The sequence below is a fragment of the Tupaia chinensis genome, unplaced genomic scaffold, assembly GCF_000334495.1.
Source record: "Tupaia chinensis unplaced genomic scaffold, TupChi_1.0 Scaffold000544_1, whole genome shotgun sequence".
Taxonomy (NCBI): Eukaryota; Metazoa; Chordata; class Mammalia; order Scandentia; family Tupaiidae; genus Tupaia; species Tupaia belangeri.
The window spans coordinates 191,882-200,378 of NW_006160056.1; positions in this window are offsets into that span (position 1 = coordinate 191,882).

An 8,497-nucleotide genomic window follows, 5' to 3' on the forward strand; every position below is an offset into this window, starting at 1 on the left:
TTTTCAAGTAAGAAAAGAATAATGCAGAAATCTAATTTTTTTTTTTTTGGGATAAAAAACAGAAGCAGAAGGGTGGAGAGAAGGACTATGAGAAGTGGGAAAGGGAAGAAATAAAACAGAAAAAAGTTGTCATCTTAATTAAGAGTAGCAAATTGCAAACTTGATTCAAAACTTTCTCATATTCATGTTCCCTGTAATATGACCTCGTGGCTCCTATCCCTGAAAGGTGAATTTTGTTTCTCTACCTCTTGAATCTGGGCTGGCCTTGAAACTTGATTTGGGCTATAGAATGTGATAAAAATGAAATAGTGTCTTTTATTTTTCTTTTCTTATATATGTACTTTTTTACATTTAATCACTGTACATGTTTATAGCATACAAAATGAATTTTACTAGCATGAATATAATGTACATTAGTCCAGTCAAAGATATTACTATACACATTGTCATCACAGATATTTTTCCAGTTTTGTGTCTGTTCGATGTTTTGCCTTTTTCCTCTTAATTTCTCCCTTCTACTCTCCAAGTTCTCACCTTCAACCAAACTGTCTCTAGTATATAGAGTTGATCACCAAATTTTTATACCTTCCAATGTTTCAGTTTCTGCCATAGAAATTTTTGTATCTTCAGATCTTTCAGTTCCTGCCATAGAATGCAGACATCAGCATATATTAAGTGGGGACATACAATGCCTTGATTCATAATCTGCTTCATTAAAGCATTAAATCTTCTATATGTAGCCACTTTCTATCAAATGTCAGCATCTTGGATTTTTTATTATTGTTGTATTTTCTGGCTGAGTAGTATTCCATAGCATATATGTCACACATTTTTGCAATCAATTAATCAGTTTTTAAATACTTGAGTTTATTCCACGTCTTAGCAATTGTGAATAATTCTGCAACAAACATGGATATGGAAGTGTTTTTCCAAATGAGTGTATTCTTATCCTTTGGGTAGAAACCCAGGAGTGGAATTGCTAGATAATGTGATAGTTCTATTTGTAGGTCTTGAGAAACCTCCATATTGTTCTCCACAGTGGCTGGATTAATTTACATTTCCACCAACAGTGTAGGAGAGTTCTCTTTACCCCAGCAGCCTTGCCAGCAGTTACTGATTCTGAGACTAATCCTTAAGGAACTTTGTTCTCCTTATTGGAACACTTTCCAGCCATCATGGAACAAGTTCTTGGGTTGTTGGAAAACTCATGATGCATTTTTGCATAGAAATACACATCATGACTTTTCCAAAAACCCAATGGATGATGAAAGACATATTGTCTAGTCACTTCTGTTGCCCTAGGCAACAGAACCAAACCTCAGGAGCAGAGCAGCTTAGATAACTAGCTAAGTACAGGGACATGAGCACGCCCACTCAATACCACAAAGAACACTCATCTAAACTTCCAAAACCAAAAACAAGACAGTTATTTTTGTTTCCAACCTAAGCCATTAAATTTGGAGACAATTTGCCATATATCAAAGTCTGATATGAGTTTCCATTAGGGATAAAGTGATATCACTTATTACGGAAGTGTTCTAGAGAGACTACTGAAATAGCTTAGTGTTAATGTTTTCTGTTAGATGAGTTAAATAACTGTCTTAAGCAAAATTAAAAAGTTACAGAGATTTGATTGTGAAAACATGGTTTTACCCTTCTGTCATATGATGGGTAAAATGTTTCCATAAGCCACTGTTATATACAACATTACACACTTAGAGAAAGTCTATATATTCCACATATATGGCTAAGTTATTATTAATATAAAACAAATATACAAGCAATCAAAATATTACAATTTTATATTGCCTTTAAAATACAGTTTTACCATGTAATTTTCTTTTATTTATTTTATTACTATTATTATCATTATCATTATTTAGATTTTTGCCATAGAGTGCATGTACTTAGCGGAGAAAGACTAAAAAGAGACAGAGGAAAGTGAGAAATCACAGCTTAAAGCTATTCCTTTCTCCTCCATTTGCCTATCAGGATTTTGGGCATGCACACACACATGCCCAGCAACCTTTTCAAGTCATTTGGTCTGTAACTCAAACCTCCAAGTTGGCCATGTGGGATCCAGCACCTTAACTGGTACACCACCTACTGGCCCATAATTTTCTTTTTTAAACATGGTAGTTTTGTTTGTATTTTGTGACTAACATTTTTGCTCTACAGTATGTTCTTAAAATTTATACATGTGTATATAGAAAGAGACATTGAGAGAGAACCACATTTTATTTCTTTATTTCTATTGCTGTACCACAATTATGAATCTATTCATTAGATTCATAGATTATTAGAGGCATCTAATTTGTTCCTAGTTTGGGATTATTACAAAAAACTGTACTTTGAAAAATCAAGTTTTTAAAAAATGTATATCCAATATTTTTGTTATCATTAATATTGAAAATAATGTCCTTTCCCCCAGTCCTGAATAATGGTAATTTTTCTCATAAAAGGACATCACAACATGTGTGACCTTTTTATGAACTCTCTGTTAATTCCATTGGTCTATTTTTTTACTTTTGTATCAGCAACATACTTATCTTTTTTATTCCATTTCTTAAAAATTTTATTTGCCAAAGGAATTACATTTAATAAGGTAGAATGTATCACCTAAAATGTTATTTTATTTATGTAAATATATATAACTTTTAACAAAGCAAAGTATTATTATTATACAGTTCATAACAGATATGTGGTATAGTTATAGCTACATATATGAAAGGTACATTCAATATAGTACATAATTTTACAATAATATCATAAATACCATTCATCTCTGTACACCTACATCAACTTCATTCTATTTTGTGATTTTATTTTTATGATGTGGTTATACCCCATAATTTATTTATTTATTTATTTATTTTTATTTTTTGGAGAGGTTTTTTCGCTATAGGGTGCGTGCACTCGCCAGACAGAGAGACAGAGAGACAGAAAGCGAGAAATCACCCCCAGGGGGAATGGTCACGCTGCAATCCCTACTCCTCCATTCTCCTCTCGGGATCTTGGGCACGCATGCACACGCACCCGGCGTGAGTTTTAAGCCACCTGGTCCGGGACGCCAACTGCGGTCGACTATGTGGGAGCACAGTGACATAGCCATTACGCTAACTGCTGGTCCCCCCCCCCATAATTTTTTATTACATCTAATTTCAGTGTGTCTTTACAACATACAAAATAGTTTTTCCCAGCATGAATACAGTGCACATCAGTCAAGTCAAAAATGTTACCACATAATCATCAACAGACGGACTTTAACCTTTATAATATAATGGTATTTAGTTGAATGAGTCTCCTTACCATATTTTTCTTCTTCAGGAATGTCTTCACATTTTTTAAAAGTTTATTTGTTTATTTATCAGTTTTTTGCCATAGGGTATGGGAGCTCACCAGGGAGAGAGACAGAGAGAGAGAAAGTGAGAAATCACCCCTAAGGAGGGATGATCATGTCACTATCTCTTCTCCACCACTTTCTTCTCAGGATTTTGGGCACACGTGCCCAGCATGATTTTCAGACTGCCTGATCCAGAGCTTGAAATGTGGTCAGCCATGTGGAAGTCCAGCATTTTATGCACTGTGTCACCTGCTGGCTCCAAAAGTTCATTTTTATTCATGACAGCGAGTATGTGTGTACACATAAGAGAGAGAGGGAGAGAGAGCAAGAGCAAGAGTGAGAGAGAGAGAGAGAGAAGCATCTTCAGTTGTTTTATTTTTTACACTATGATCCCCTTCTTTTAATCTTTCAGCTTATCAGAATCTTAGACATGGGCACACGTGTGTGTGTGGCATGTTTCAAGTCAATACGACTGAAGAGCCAAAGCCCTGGTCAACCATTTGGCTTCCAGTACAACTGCTTCATGAAGGCTGGGCCCAGTCTTCACTATCCTTGCCCCTTTGCGTTTCCATATAACCTTAGAAACTGTCAAGTTTCACTTTTAAAAGAACCCTGCTAAGACATGGAACCACCCAAATGTCCACAAACAGATGAATAGATTGAACCAGTGTGGCACATATACACTATAGAATACTACTTAGCCATAAAAATCAGTGAGATCCTGGCATTTACTAGAGAATGGATGAATATGGATGGTTGCTTGCTAGGCAAAGCAAACCAGACTATGAAAGAAAGACATTGTATGTCCTCGCTCAATATATACTGAGTACAATATATGCACCACTATTTGAGTTCAGGACCTGGCAGCTTGCTTTTTCACTTTCTCTCTCTCTCTCTCTCTGTCTCTCTCTGGTGAGTGCACATGCCCTTTTAGCCAATAAAAATAATAATAATTATAAGTAAAATTATTAGATAATTCTTTCAAAAAATGTTTATATTTATAGCTTGCCTAAAGGTTCTTAAAAAATTGATGGTGAATTTTATCACATTCTTTTTCTAAATTTATTGAGATGATCAGCTTTTAAAATCTTGTTATTTTTGTTTTTCTATTTTTAAAATTTATTTTTTATATTACATTTAATCACGTATGTCTTTATTGTGTATAACATTTATTTTTCCAGCATGATTACCATGCATATCAGTCAAGACAAAGACATCAGTAAAAAGCTTTTCAGTTTTAAAAATTATTATTATTTTATTTATTTATTTCTTCTTCTTTTTCGTAAACATTCAATTTGCTATACATTATTTGACTTGTAAAGAGAATTTACCCAACATGAAATACTTCTCAGACCAGTCCAGTTGAGAATACTATACACGTCATCATCAACAGGTAATAAACCATTTCCGTGTCCCACAAATGTCATGCTTTTATTTCTTTTTCTGATATCCTTTTCTATATTCTTCCCTCCTCTTCTCACCCCCTGTTCCACACTGTCTTCAGCATCCATAACTATTTTCACTGCTTTTATGTCCTCCAATATTTCAATCTCTACCATAGAGTGAAGATAGTCAGTATATGTTAAGTGAATATATACAATATCTTTCTTTCATAGCCTGGCTTGTTAAAATCTTGTTTTAACGTGGCAAATTACATAGATTTTCTAATGTTAAATCAATTCTGCATTTCCATATTAAATTACATCTTGTGTAGATACAGTATTTTTATTTACTGTTGAATAACTTGCAAACTTTTTTTTTTAGATATTTTTGCTATAGGGTGCTTCTGCTCGCCAGAGAAGCAGAGAGTCAGAAAATAGAGAGACAATATTTATGCAGAAATCATCCCCCAGGGAGGATGGCCCTGCTGCAGTCCCTTCTCCTCCATTTTCTTCTCTGGATTTTGGGCACACACACACACATGCCCGATGTGAGTTTGAAGCCACTGGGTCTGAGACTCGAACCACTTTCAGCAGAGTGGGAATCTAGTGATGTAATTATTATGCCATCTGCTGGTCCTGCAAATGTTTTTGAAAGATGTATATATTTTTATTCATGAGAGTAATTTGCTGGTACTTTTCTTCTCATGTAATGACTTGTCAGGTTTTAGAATTAAGGTTATGTTTGCCTAATCCCTTAAGTATTTGGAAGCATTCACTGGTGAAGCATCTCGTATGATTTTTTAAAAATTTATTTTATTTACTTATTTTAATTTTACCAGAGAGGAACAGAAAGAGAGAGAGAAGGAAAGTGAGAAAGCAAGTCGCCAGGTCCAGGACTTGAACTGTGGTCAGCCATATGGGAGTCCAGCACCCATAACCTCCATGCCACCTGCTAGCCCCCTCATATGATTTTTTTAACCTATTTTCTGAAAAATATTTATCACTGTTTTAATTAATAAGTTAATATACAAATCATTTATGTCTATTTATGTTACTTTTTCTCCCTTTGTTTTCTATCAGCCATTGTAACATTTCTGTTAACTCCTATTTGAATTAAAGAATACTTGTAATGGCAATTCATAAAATATGAAGTTTTTATTTAGAAATAAAAGCATACAAACTCAGCTTTACTCATCCGAGAATGTAGTGTGCTGCATTTTATGATTCATTTATCACTTTTAAAGCACAAAATGTATTCTGCTTTGACATATACATGGCCTGAAGCATCAAAGATTTAGGTGATTAGGCAGAAATCTCAATAAAAACGAAAATAGAAACAAATTAGTATAAAGACAGAGCATATATATTATATATTTGAAAAGTAAAATACCTATAAAATTGAAATCTTTTCAGGTAAACTAAAACTATTTCGGAACTGATCCACAGCAAGTTTTGGAACTGGTACTATTACAAAAAAGAATGAAATGGAATTAACAAACCATGTGTAAACTTAAATTTGAATGATAGAAACCAGAACTAAAAAAAATATTGCTCGTTTTCTCTACTTTATAATAAATCTAAAAGTTTTTTGGAACTATTTATGAAATTTTATAACTATTTCATAAATATCCATAAATCAAAAATATAAGACTAAATGTGCACAAGATTTAGCCTACATATGTAGAAAATATTTTCTGTTTATATAAATGTCCTGCTATTTTAATGTGTATTTGACATAAACGGGTATCACATTTCTGTGGGAGCAAAGGGAAGGATTCCATGTCAGATCATAAAACTTGTTTTGATGCTAATAAGACTAAATATCAAATTGGGTACTGACTTTCTGCAGACACCCTTACATTCCCCACACACACATACACATGTAAGCCATCTACACACTCACACTGCTAGAAAGGGCTTATGTTCTTTGCCCACAAGCTTCATTTCCAGGTGTCTACATTTTGTTTCTTAAAAATTCATTTTACTCAATTAGATATATTTACTAAGATATGCTCAATTTTTTTTTTAAATCTGAAAAACACCTTTAACAGGCTTGTTTCTTTCTTATTAGAAATATAAAAAGTTTTCACTTCTGTGGTGTTTTTCCTCCTTTGAATTTTTCCTGAAAGAGTAAAATGAGGCCAGCAGGTAGCAAGGTAGTTAAGGCACTGGATCCCACATGAGGGAGCTGACTGTGAGGTTCAAGTCCTGAGCCCAGTGTCTTGAGTCTTGCCAGGAATGTGTGCATGTGTACCAGAATCCCAAGAGATTGTTTGAGAAGGAATTGTGGTATGGCCACTCCCTGTGGGGATTGATTTCTCTTGTTTCCTCCTGTCTGCTTTTCTCTGGTAAATGCACATACCCTTGAGCAAAAAGAAGAAAAGAAAAGAAGTAAAGAAATAGAAAAAGAAAAATAGAAAGAAAGCATTTGCAAAAAATACTGAAAATATTTTTTTAAATTCGAGATGTGATTTAAAAACAAAGAAATTAGTACATTTAGTTAATTAATGGCAGAGGGCAAGTATGAAGTATGTATACTTGAGAAGCACAGTGTATTTTTGCCCTCAGTTATACAGTTACATTAAAATAAGGGAATTAGATTATATTTGTATACTGAAATTGATTGCTTCTTCTATGATTTGTTTTTCTGTGACTTTTATAAATCTATTTGTAAAAAGTTGTGACCAGAGCCAAGTCAAATATGAATCATCAACCATTCCAGAACTGTAGGAGTTTCTCAGCACACAAAAGATAAAAGGAAAGAAAGAAAAATATTTTGTAACACCCCATGGAGGAACCTTATGGCAGGACAAGAAAATAATATTCTCTGGGAGAAAACAATAACAAAACAAAAACAACAACAAAAATAAGAAAACTACTGACAGGATAACTCCAAATCAGTCCACCGGCATTCTTCTAATTATTCTAGTCAATGGGTAAAGGGAGAAGGAGGGAATATTGAATGAACCTGGGATCTCTGTCACTCATTTATCACTCTCAGCTACAGAGACCTTTTAAGTGGAATTGCTAGATATTATTTTTACAGAAGATTTCATTTTGCTATGGCAGGCAGTTATATCCCATCGAACTGTTCTATCTTGGTTTGCTCTTAACACTCTTAGAGGGACCAGCAGTTAGCATAATGGCTATGTCACTGGACTCCCATGTAGTCGACCTCGGTTCGAGTCCTGGACCTGGTGGCTTAAACTTATGCCACGTGCGTGTGCGTGCGTGCCCAAGATCCCGAGAGGAGAATGGAGGAGAAGGGATTGTGGTGTGGCCATCCCCCCGGGGGGTGATTTCTCGCTTTCTGTCTTTCTGTCTCTGACTGTCTGGTGAGCGCACATGCCCTATAGCAAAAACCTCTCTTAAAAAAATGTTAAAACTCTTAGAGCATAGTCCATCATACTCTCAAATGAAAGCCTGGGCTACTCTTCCTTGGTCAGCTGTGAATTCAGAATGCTATTTCCCTGGTACCAACTAACAATTGTGTCCTCTGCTTGAAAAACATCTCAGTGCATGTGCATGCATGCTCCAAATCTTGATGAGATGGAGAAATAAAGGTGAACCATCGTGGTGTGAACATATCCTATTGGATATGTTCATCACTCTCTGACAAGTGCATGGAGTCCCTGAAAACAGTTAAAATAATTAATAATGTTCAAACCAACTATTGATGTTAATATTATAGATTAGCAATAGTATATATTGTATATATATTAAATTATATATATTTTTATATATAATAGCATATATATATATAATTATATAC